The sequence below is a fragment of the Hylobates moloch genome, unplaced genomic scaffold (assembly GCF_009828535.3).
Source record: "Hylobates moloch isolate HMO894 unplaced genomic scaffold, HMol_V3 SCAFFOLD_17, whole genome shotgun sequence".
Lineage (NCBI taxonomy): Eukaryota > Metazoa > Chordata > Mammalia > Primates > Hylobatidae > Hylobates > Hylobates moloch.
The window spans coordinates 10243609-10254873 of NW_026652292.1; the positions used below are offsets into that span (position 1 = coordinate 10243609).

Consider the following 11265-nt stretch of genomic DNA (forward strand, 5'->3'; position numbering starts at 1 on the left):
AAATGCTAGAAGAATTCTCATTACAGGGTTACCTGGGCTTTAATGGGAGGGTTCGCTTAGGAGAGCGGCATCCCTAAAACATTGTGGAACTGATTACATCTCTTCCTCCCCTTTACCTTTCATAATTAGTTGTACACTATTAAGTTAATGCACATTTATCTACAACAATTCAATTTAGACTGCAAGAGAGAATCTTTCTAGTGTATAATTACACTCCAGCTTAATTAGCATAATTTCCACTGCACATATTTTAATAAAGAAGCTGCCATTATGGGTTGGCTTCAGAAGTGGAAACTCTTCCAGGGAGATACAAATGCTTCCTACTCTCGAACTGCCACAAATGCAAAGAGACGACCTAAAGCTGACTTTCTTTTTTGAGACGGAGTCCAACTCTGTTGCCCAGGCTGAAGTGCAATGGCGCGATCTCAGCTCACTGCAACCTCCATCTCCGGGGTTCAAGCAATTCTCCTGCCCCAGCTCCCGAGTAGCTGGGACTACAGGCGCCCGCCACCATGCCCGGCTAATTTTTGTATTTTTAGTAGAGATGGGTTTTCGCCATGTTGGCCAGGCTGGCCTCGAACTTCTGACCTCAGGTAATCCACCCACCTCGGCCTCCCAAAGTGCTGGAATTACAGGCGTGAGCCACCGTGCCTAACCTGAAGCTGACTTTCCATGAGACAGGACTGTTGGGAAGGGCATGCTTCTGCAGGAGGGGACCTGATGGATTCTCCCCACATGGAGCTAACGGCTAATCCTCAGTGATGGCTGAGGGCTGGTGATGGGTGATTTGGCAGTGGGGCTACGTAGTGATGGGGTTTGACCTCATCAGTCTGCAAATGTCTCATCTGAGAGGCTTGAAAAACATTTCTACAGTTTATTTTGGATCTGGCTCTCCAGGGGAAAGCCATTTGAGTGCCTGCAATCCAGCCACCACTAGATGTCACCAGTCATTAACTGGGACACAGATAAATGAGCCCTTTAAGATATTTTTGTTAACTTGAAAGACCTAAGCAACTAGTTGTCTTCTCTGCAACTCCCTTGTGTGGGAGCCTGTTAACAACGAGGGAGCCAATCTATTTGTCCAGCCCTGAAATGGCAAATGCCTACCGTGTGATTTAAAAGGACTGCACACCCTTTGCAAGTGTTTGAAATCTGTCCTGATAATAACCAGAATTGTCTGATATAAAGGAAACTCTTCAGTTCTAGCAGCTCATTATATTTTGCACAAACATCTGGCTATTCAAATAAAGTTCGCAAAAAAGATTTTGCCAATGGCGTTAATGTTCTTACTAGATCCCCCTTAGAGAGAAGAATGAGAGGCATTTTGCCTCCTCTGAATTTCCTAATGTTGAACGGGAAGTCATAGTATGATACACAAGAAGATGAGCTTTGAAACAGAGTAGGAAATCACTGCTGTCATCCAGAAAAACTTTAATGAGAAAACTAGAAAGGAGGCAGATGGAACAAACCAATGATTCTTGTGATCTCCCAAAAAACTGTTTCAAATCCAAAAGTGGCAATGGTAGAAGATGCGATTCTACCAATGAAGAGACCTTGAAAGAAGTAGGGGTTTTTAGAGATGCTAGACACCAGCATCATTTCTGGAAAATCCAGGTAGGTGCCATGAGGCATGGCACATGTGTCAAACATTTCCTTTTCAGCATGGATATTTAAAGATGTAAGCATTTTTAAAAACCTTTTTTGAGTGAGTTTAAATAGTAATTTCAGTAAGGTATCTTCTCAGTCACCAAAGGTCCAATCTAAAAATAATGCAACAGCCCGGGCATGGTAGCTCATGCCTGCAATTCCAGCACTTTGGGAGGCTGAGGTGGGCGGACCACTTGAGGCCAAGAGTTCAAGATCAGCCTGGACAACATGGTGAAACCCCATCTCTATTAAAAAGTACAAAAAATTAGCCGGGCATGGTGGCGTGCACCTGTAATCTCAGCTACTCGGTGTTGGGGGTTGAGGCACGAGAATTGCTTGAACCTGAGAGGTGGAGGTTGCAGTGAGCCAAGATCATGCCACTGCACTCCAGCCTGGGTGATGGAGTAAGACTCTGATACACAAAATAAAAAATAACATAAAAATAACATAGCAAATATATATATAAAGCACTATCACACTATACCGAATGGATTTTAAAATGATGTAAGGAAGACTCATTTATGCCATCACAATCTGCATTTTTTCAACACAACACTAACCATTTAGAGCTCATGTGCCTGCAGACAGTTACTTAAATTTGTACTTATGTCTTCAAAATTATGGGTAAATTTCTTTTCTTTTAAAAGAAGATGTTCATTGCAGGCAGCAATGTGCATCCTGACCCTTTTAAACTCTGCTACTGTTGCAAAGGTTTTCAGTAGGATTCTCACAGGGGTCTGAAGGGATAGGGAATGTTAGTTAACAAAACTGAACTGTCCTCATTTCAACCATGCATAAATGCTCACTCTGTTCCTTTTATCAAAACTTTTCATTTAGAAATACAACAATACAACTAAGAGCATGGCCTCTGGAGGTTACCTGCCTTGGGTTGAGTCCAGCTTCTCTGCTTACTGACTGTGAGACTGTGGGCAAGCTACATTACCTCCCTGGGATTTAGTTTGCTCAGCTGTAAAATGGAAAAATAACAGCAGCCAGCTTATAGAAGTGAAGAGGAATGAATGGGGGAAAGCGAGGCAGTGCGCTTTGAGCAGCGCTTACCCCAAGCAAGTAATACTGAATCACTCATCTTTATTTGCTTCTTAGCCTTCAAAAATGTAAGAAAACAGCTTTATAACACTTTGGGGCCCTTGATCTGCAAAACTTCTCTTTGAAATCTCTTCTCGTTTATTATAATAGAAATGCTAGAAAATGGTTTCCTCTGATTTATTGATCTTACCAAAATAGATATAGTCTTTAAAAACAGCACACTGTCTCTTCACTTCTGAAGGACCTAGATTTCAGCCTACATTTACATTGTATTCATACCTAATATTCAACCGGACCACAGCACATATTTAACTCATTGGACTGTAATGGGGTTGAATGAACTGACATAGATTCCCATGTTTAATATAAAGAAATCAGTGCTTCTGGCTTCACAAAGACCACATGAACAGGAAGTTCATAATAGATGGTTGGCATAAATGTCAATATTCACAAAAAAGGTGCCTCTCTTTGAAACTGCTGCCAGAGTTCCTCTCCAGACTTGTACTTTGGACCCCTGCAGAATGATTTTTACAGGAGTAAAATCCCTCCCCCCTCAGAATATGCAGGACATCATCTGTATTTACTTTAATATAACATAAACCAAAAGGCAGACCTGGTCAGAAAGTTAGATGTTTCTCTAGAAAAATTATGCTAGTGATTGAAAATGAAAAAAACACGGAGCCTTGAATTGCAGGATTATGTCAACCTTGGAAATATTAATCATATGACAATTATTTTTCAAAAATTTACACATGTATAAAACAACATTCACAAACATTATATTTCACCAATTCTTAACTTCCAATGGGAAACAAAACTTTGTGGCAAACTTCAGTTAAATTTGTATCTAAATCCTCAATGTTGAGTCCACTTCCCATGAATACTGAAATTTACTAGAATTAGTTCCTTCTAGAAGAACTTCCCCAAGGTGGGGCTGTTTTTATTTTTATTTCACTCACAAAATGTGTGAGCATGTTAGGATTTTTCCCTTTACATTGTTTCTGAAGTTCTAACATGTAACATATATATATATATATATATATATAGTTATATAGTTATATAGTTTATATAACCAGAGACAGACACATTAAGCAATGCATTTATATGTAATTAATATACATTGCCTAATAAGAATTGGTGAAATACCACACATAACAACTATGTAACTTGTCAGGAACATGATTGTGTTTCTATAAGCCTATTAGGATACATTCAAAGGAAAACAATGTGGTTAAAAAAAAAAAAAAAAAAGATCCATTCACTGTAATATTTAGCCTGTGGGAATTTTCATGCTTTTGCAGTGTCAGATTTCTGTCTGAAGTAATTTTTATTCAACAGGGAGACAATAGATTATGAAATGCTCATAAAAAATACAGGATCCCTGCTTCAACACATGGTACCCTGAGAAGCAGCATTAGAAAGGATCAAGCTCTTTTCTCCCTAAATCAGTGTTCAACATTATACTTCCAGGCAATGTCTCTTAATACTTCCTTTGGTTGGCATTACTGGATTACTGCAACTCAATCCTTAGCCTTATTATTGCAAGAAAGCTTAAAATAGCAGATAAGAAACCTTCAATAACCAGCAGATAGAAAAAGCTAACCAAATAATAGTTAGTTCATGTGAATGCCACGTGGAACCAAACATGAAAGTATTTATTGAAATTAGATTGTATGAATAAACATACTAATTAGCATCCTTTAGCATTTGGCAATAAAATACAAACTAGGAGAATAAAAGGAACATGTTAATCATTAATGTCACTATGACTTTAGCACTATTTTAAAATAATGAGCCACAATATAAAATAATTACATGTCAAGTCAATTCACATACACCCAATGCACACATATGTATATGCACAATTAATTGAAGAACAAGTTATCCTTGCAAAGGTAGATGCATTTGAATAGGTCCTATTCTTTTCTAGTCTGTTCTGTTCTATTCCATTACATTATTATTCTACAAACACTGTTCATGACCAATAAAAGTATTTTACCACCCACTAGTGGATCACAACCCATAGTTTAAAAATGACTATACAAACATATGTACATGTATAAATTAATGTATGAGAACTAGATAATCATGCATACTCGTATCACATAAAGTATTGCATATACAATATTAACAGTTTGGCAATTTGGGTAACACTTAGCTTTAAAAGCTAAAAGTAAACCAAGGGAAAAAAGAGCTTTCTTTCATGATTTGAATTTTATTTAAATTCCTGGTTTACTGGGTATTTCCTTCCTTCCCTTCCTCCAAATATATGGTCCACTTTTCAAAGATGTGTGCATGTGATGAGAATGACAGCAATGTTGAGAATATCGCCCCCTGCCACCTGGACACTCATCTCAATTGTCAGAATGGGTCCCACTGCCATTATGACATACTTCATATTCAGATAAAGAGGGAATGATGGGCTTAGATGATAAGCTGCAAAGGATTATGTTGTACCTTTAAATATCTCATATTGTCTGCAAATTTGGCTCCAATTACCAAGTGGGTCCTCACCAAGCACTGGCTGAATGAGAAATGAGCGGGAGGTTGAAATGGGGGTGTCTAGGGGCGGGTGTGGGGGAAGGCTTCATTCTAAGATATGCTTCATCTCACTTAACATAAGGAGAAAACAACTTTTACTGGGTAGGATACAAATTGTGCATCTTAAGCTACAATTCCCAAACTGCTTTGGGAATTGTACAAATGAAAATATAAATGAAGTATAATATAAATATAAATAGTTTTGGGAATAATACAAATGAAAATATAAAAATATTTTATAAAATATTATAAAAATATTTCCTTTTACAAGTATAATTCCCATTTTTCTAAAAAAATACAGTCCATTATTTCTTAAAATACCAATTCCTGACAAATAAAGAGTTTAGATAATTTTTACACAAAAATTTGTGGATTAATTCAGAAAACAATTACAGCAATGTGAGATTATTTTTGTGATAGAATTCTGTCCTTTCTTCATCTGATCACTCACCATCTACTGTGAAACACACCACTCCATAGCCACTCAGATTATTTTATATCCATCAATTAGGACATATTCATTAGTCTTAAATAGCTAGAGGCATTTGACAACATTCTTCCTCTGTCAGAGTCTAGGAAATTTTTTTTGAATATATTATTTTAGTAAAGATAAATGTTTCTAAATCAGTGTTTTACATGTATTTTGAATCAAGACCCACAATAAAAACCTTAGATCCACCCATGCCACACTCACAAGTCTGACTCTTTCCTAAAATGCCAAACAAAACCCAATTTTTCCTTACTATGGTTATTATAATCTATTCCATCCTATTCAATCTCCTAAATACTGGTGAAAATGCTCTGAACTGATTTTACAACTCCATCGTAGGTGGTCCCCAGGTGGAAAACAAAATTGTACTAATCCAATCAGGTCATGGACTCCTGAACTGCAGTACAACTATGCCATAAAAGTATCATCATCAATTTTTCATTTGCACTACTTAGACTCAAGGGGCAAAGGGCGACCTTACTAAAATATATTAGGGCAAAGTATCTACTTTTATAATTCAGAGAAAGACATTAGAATTTTATCCACGAGTATATAAAATTAATGATATATTAGAGAAGGGGTCAAAATCTGGCCCATGGGACAAATCTGGACCACCTCCTTTTATCGTACAACCTGTAAGCTAAAAGGCTTCTACAGTTGCACATTTATAATCTATCTGATGATAGGGAACACTAACTTTGAAGACCAGCTAGGCATTCTCACAAAAAATAATCCCATTCTTATTGGCAGACCTGTATTACGAAACATTATTATTATTGATATTATGAATTGTTTTTGAATTTCATTAATAATAATTTTGTGAAGATGTGTTTTCTCTCCTGTTATATAAGTATCTACATATGATATTTTCAATTTTGCCTCTTAGCCCATGAAGCCTAGAATATTTGCCATCTGGCTCTTCACAGAGCATTTGCTGACCCAAGTATTTGAGCTGAATGAAAAATAATTGTTATAATTATTATTATATATACCTGTCAAATCAGAGAGTGATCTGGCTCTCAACCTCAACACACCCTGAGTCTCAAGTGGACACATGGGTAATAAGCACATCAGGTGTGTAACTGGCTAAGTGTATGAGTCACGCTGCCTTCAGTGAGCCAGACGCAAAACTGTGCCCTTGGTTATAGGGAGAAGCGTCTCGCTGAAGAGGAGTCCCTCTCTTCAGCCAAGGAAACTCACATGCCTTCATTAAAAATAACTTTGCATTTATTTTATTAAGTGCCATAAGCTCGAAGGAAAATTGGGCTTTTCGGTTACTGAAATTTCTTTTCACTTAATTCCTTCCATATCATGAGACCATGCGCAGCTCTGCAGCGGGAGACATTCTACTTAATAAGCATTGCAGTGAGATGAGCTGTTCCCGTCTCCTTGCAACAGCAACTGCATTTTGCATAACTGACACTTATCGCCCAGATACATGGTATTATTGGGCAACCTCATGTTTATTGCACTTGGGAAATACACATTTGTTTCTAGGTTGACATGAAGCAGCGTAGGTTAGCTCCCTCTGTGTATATTTTCCACTAGAAGAAAAAAGTTGGGCGCCATCCTTATACACAGTAAGTTTTCCTAAAAAGACGTTTTGCTCTTTGGGATATTAAGATTTTAAAGTTTAGCACTGGAAAAACACAATTTGAATGAATCTATAGATTTCCTGGTGGGGGGGGGGCGGGTATTTACACCTTCGCTTTTCATTTTTCCTGTGTTTTACCTTGACTGCTCCTGCTTCACGCTCTCATCTCCTGCTCTCATAAAGACTTCTCTTCAGAACACTCTGAACTGAAAACCTTAAACAACAGTCCACGCCGCCAACATTCATCACTTGTTCTCATTCTAACTAGGGGCTGAGCCAAGGTACTTTCTATTGGCGTAATCCCTGACAGTTGTACTCATCCTAGAAGTAATATTTTACAACTTTATGAAAATCTTACTTAATTTTCATGACATGTATTCATCAAAGCCTCATTTCTTAAAGCCTTTGGGCTTAAGAATGCATAGAAGTTTCTATGACTCCTTTGGGTGCTGATTAAATATTTTTGGCCATATGTCTATTTTAGCAATAACTAATAACTTTTTCATATGAAAGGACCATCTTATTAAATCCTCATTTCACGTGAACACAGAATGGTAAACAACCTGTCTCAGCAAAAATGTGAGACAAGCCCGAGACAGAAAAAAAATGTTCAATATCACATTGAAAACACATTTGGGAGAGTAATTAGAAAATAAACAAAACAAATAAAACAATTTTCACAGAAAGTTGATTTTGTTTTTTTTTTTTTTAACAAGGCAACACCAAAACACAAAACACTTAAAAATTTTCCTGGAACAAGATTTAATCTATTGGAAATAGATTATAAAACAATCAAGTCTAACAATTAATTATCTTCTCCGTGCATAAAATATTATAGTTTATTTTTGCTTGTTAACCTCTAATGAAAACAATGTTTTTCATCTAAGCAAAGGTTTGTTGTTGTTGTTGCTGTTGGGACAAAGAACTGTTTTCCAAGGAAAAAGAGTGAGGCAGTCTAGAACTACCGATCTACAAGAAAGTTCTAAAAATATATTAAATATTTCTTTGTCATTAATGAACATTCTAAAAATCTTTCTGTTGCAAGAAAAACGGTAAATCTGGGACTTAACTGAATTTCATTAATCTGGGAATTAATTGAATTTCATTAATAATAATTTTTTGAAAATGTGTTTTCCTAGGGTGTTTTACCAACATTACTAACCTAATTACGGGTATAGAGTTGGTAGGAAGCTGGAGGAGCTGATTCAAATTCTCTCCATAGATACACTTATGCAGGTTAATACGTGGGTGGGAACAAGTGTCCTCAATAGCTCTTACAAAGTGTCAGGCACCATTACAAGCGATTTATGTATAAATCACTTTAATTCTCACACAATGCTATGGGGTAGTGGCTACTAATGCCAGCACTTTACAGATGGGGAAACTGAGTCACAAAGACACAAGTAAGTGGCCCAAGGTCACATAGCTAACAAGCAGCAGAGGCAGGATTCAAACCCAGAGCATCTGGTGCCTCCTAATCCCTGATCAGAATCAACAACTGATAAGCGGTGATGTCACGACTGGAAGCCAGCTGTCCCAGCTTTTGCTCCAACTGTCCTGACAGCAGCCAGTGAGGTGAGCACTGAGAGAGAAGGATGGAACAGAGGACATCTGGGTTAATTCTGCCCCGTGGATTCCCAGCTGGCCCACTGATGTACACATCTGCTTCTTAGTCCCTTCCACAATAAGAGGGGTAAGATCCTATCCACCACTCTGAGTTGCTCTGTTAATGAATGAGGTCCCCATTGCAAGAGCAATTTTAATCAAGGAGATGCTTAATAAACATCGTTTCTCTCTCTTACACTACACACATTCTCTCCCTTAAACCTTTCTCAGTTCCCTGCTTATTTATAAACTCCTACAGCTCTATATTCAAGGGAAACAAGACCTTGAAACAGCTAGAATTAAAGTTTGACATGATTTAAAATTAATCAGGATTCTATTTTGTGCCAATCCATGGGGGAATGTATTGAGTAGAATGTGTTTCTTCAAAAGACATTTTACTAATTGTGTTTTCTAGATGATTTAATGCCAGCCAGAGAAACATACAATTTATAGATTGCTGAATATCTGATTTTAATTCCCAAGTCATTCAATACTTGCACATGATCTAAAAAATACAATTAAAACATGGTCTTAGTTGTTTCTTAGAAATTCAAAACAACCTTATTTCTTTATATAATTAAGTGATGTGACTTTTCCAGAACACAAATAATGATGTATTGATTTCAGACAAATAAATCATACATCTCAAATTACAAAACTACAGTTTTTGTAGACCTCAGTGAGGACGTGACATTTGAGAAAATGTCTCCCTGGCTTCTGACATGAGAGGAGACAGGAACAGGGGATGTGGCTTGAAGATGGTGGCAGGTTAGTAAGCTCAGGATATACATATGTGTGCATCATTACAATACAGATGATAATCAAAGCCTTGAGTCTGGATGAAGGAGGGAAATATATGAAGGTGGGTAGAGAAGAGATGTGAGCACTGTGTCTGGGGCATCCCAAAATCAGCCACTCCTCCTTGAAGCACTCTCCTCTGAGGACCCAACTCTCCTGGTTTCCTCCTACTTCCCAGGCCCCTTCTTTGTCTGTTTCCACAATTCTCCCTCATTGCTTGACTTCTAAGTGATGGCAGCCCTGGGGCTCATCCTGGTCCTCTTCTCTTCTTTACCTTCACTCACTCCCATGGTGTTCCCATCCAGTCTCACGACTTTAATTAGATTAGGGTATAGACTGGGGTGACAATATAATTTGCTGTCAAAACCTGATGCTTCTGGGACTGAAATGGGGTGACGTAAATATTTACACTGAGGAAAAAGGCGTCCATGGGACTGTCTTGGGCAGATGAGAATACATGATTGCTCGGTTCTATAGACAAATACCTGTTGATTTTATACCACCAATCCAGAACCGTCCCTGTCTTCCAGACTGTGATGTCCACTCAAATACTTAAGAGACATTTGAAACCAAACATGACCAAAATTATGACCCCCCCTCTGAAACTGTCCCTCTTACCATTTCCAGCAGCTCAATTAATGGCAACCCATCCCTGCCTAAAGCCTGTATTCAACCCATCAACACTTTCTGTCATCTTTACCTTGAAAATATGCCTGTAATCTGACCACTTCTCATTCTCATCCCTGCACCCCTCTGGGGCAAGCCCCATCATCTCTGTTCCAGATTACTTCAATAGCCTCCCAACCGGTCTTCCTGCTTCTGATCTTACCCCCTGGAGTATACTTTCAAGAGAGCAGGAATAGCCAATCCACTTCAAAGCTAAGGAAATTCATGTCACCCCTCTTAAGAGGCTGAATCTCTCTGGTGCCTTGCATTAGATTAGATGATTCATCCATCCCTATAAAGACATACCTGAGACTGGGTAATTTATACAGGAAGCATAGTGGCATCTGCTTCTGGGGAGGCCTCAGGAAGCTTCCAATCATGGAGGAAGGCGAAGGGGGAGCACACATCACATGGTGAAAGCAGGAGCAAGAGAGAAAGAGAGTGTGGTATGGGGGTGGGATGCCACATAGTTTTAAATGTCCAGATCTTGCAAGAACTCACTCACTATTGTGAGGCCAGCACCAAGAGGATGGTGCTAAACCATTCATGAGAAATTTGCCCCCATGATCCAGTCACCTCCCACCAGGACCCATCTTCAATACTGGGGATCACAATTCAACCTGAAATTTGGGTAAGGGCAGATATACAAACTATATCATGCTTCCTCATCTTACTTGCAAAAGAGTCAAAGTCCATACCCCAGCCACACTCAATTTTAAAAGTCTGATGTCTTAAATTATGTGATTTGTTTCTGCTTCCCCCAACCCACCTCTATAAGCAGCATTTATTGTAAAGCTCAGAACATTTAAAATCCAGCAACATCTTAACTCAAATGAAAAGACACACAGGATATCAAGTGTTAATACCAACCTACTAA

At 38.2% G+C, this 11265-nt stretch overlaps 1 protein-coding gene across 7 annotated transcripts in view; it reads right to left on the minus strand.

The window, feature by feature from the left end:
• The window catches only part of CTNND2 (catenin delta 2), a 931369-nt gene that overhangs the window by 297504 nt on the left and 622600 nt on the right, over window positions 1-11265 (minus strand). The window lies entirely within an intron of this gene.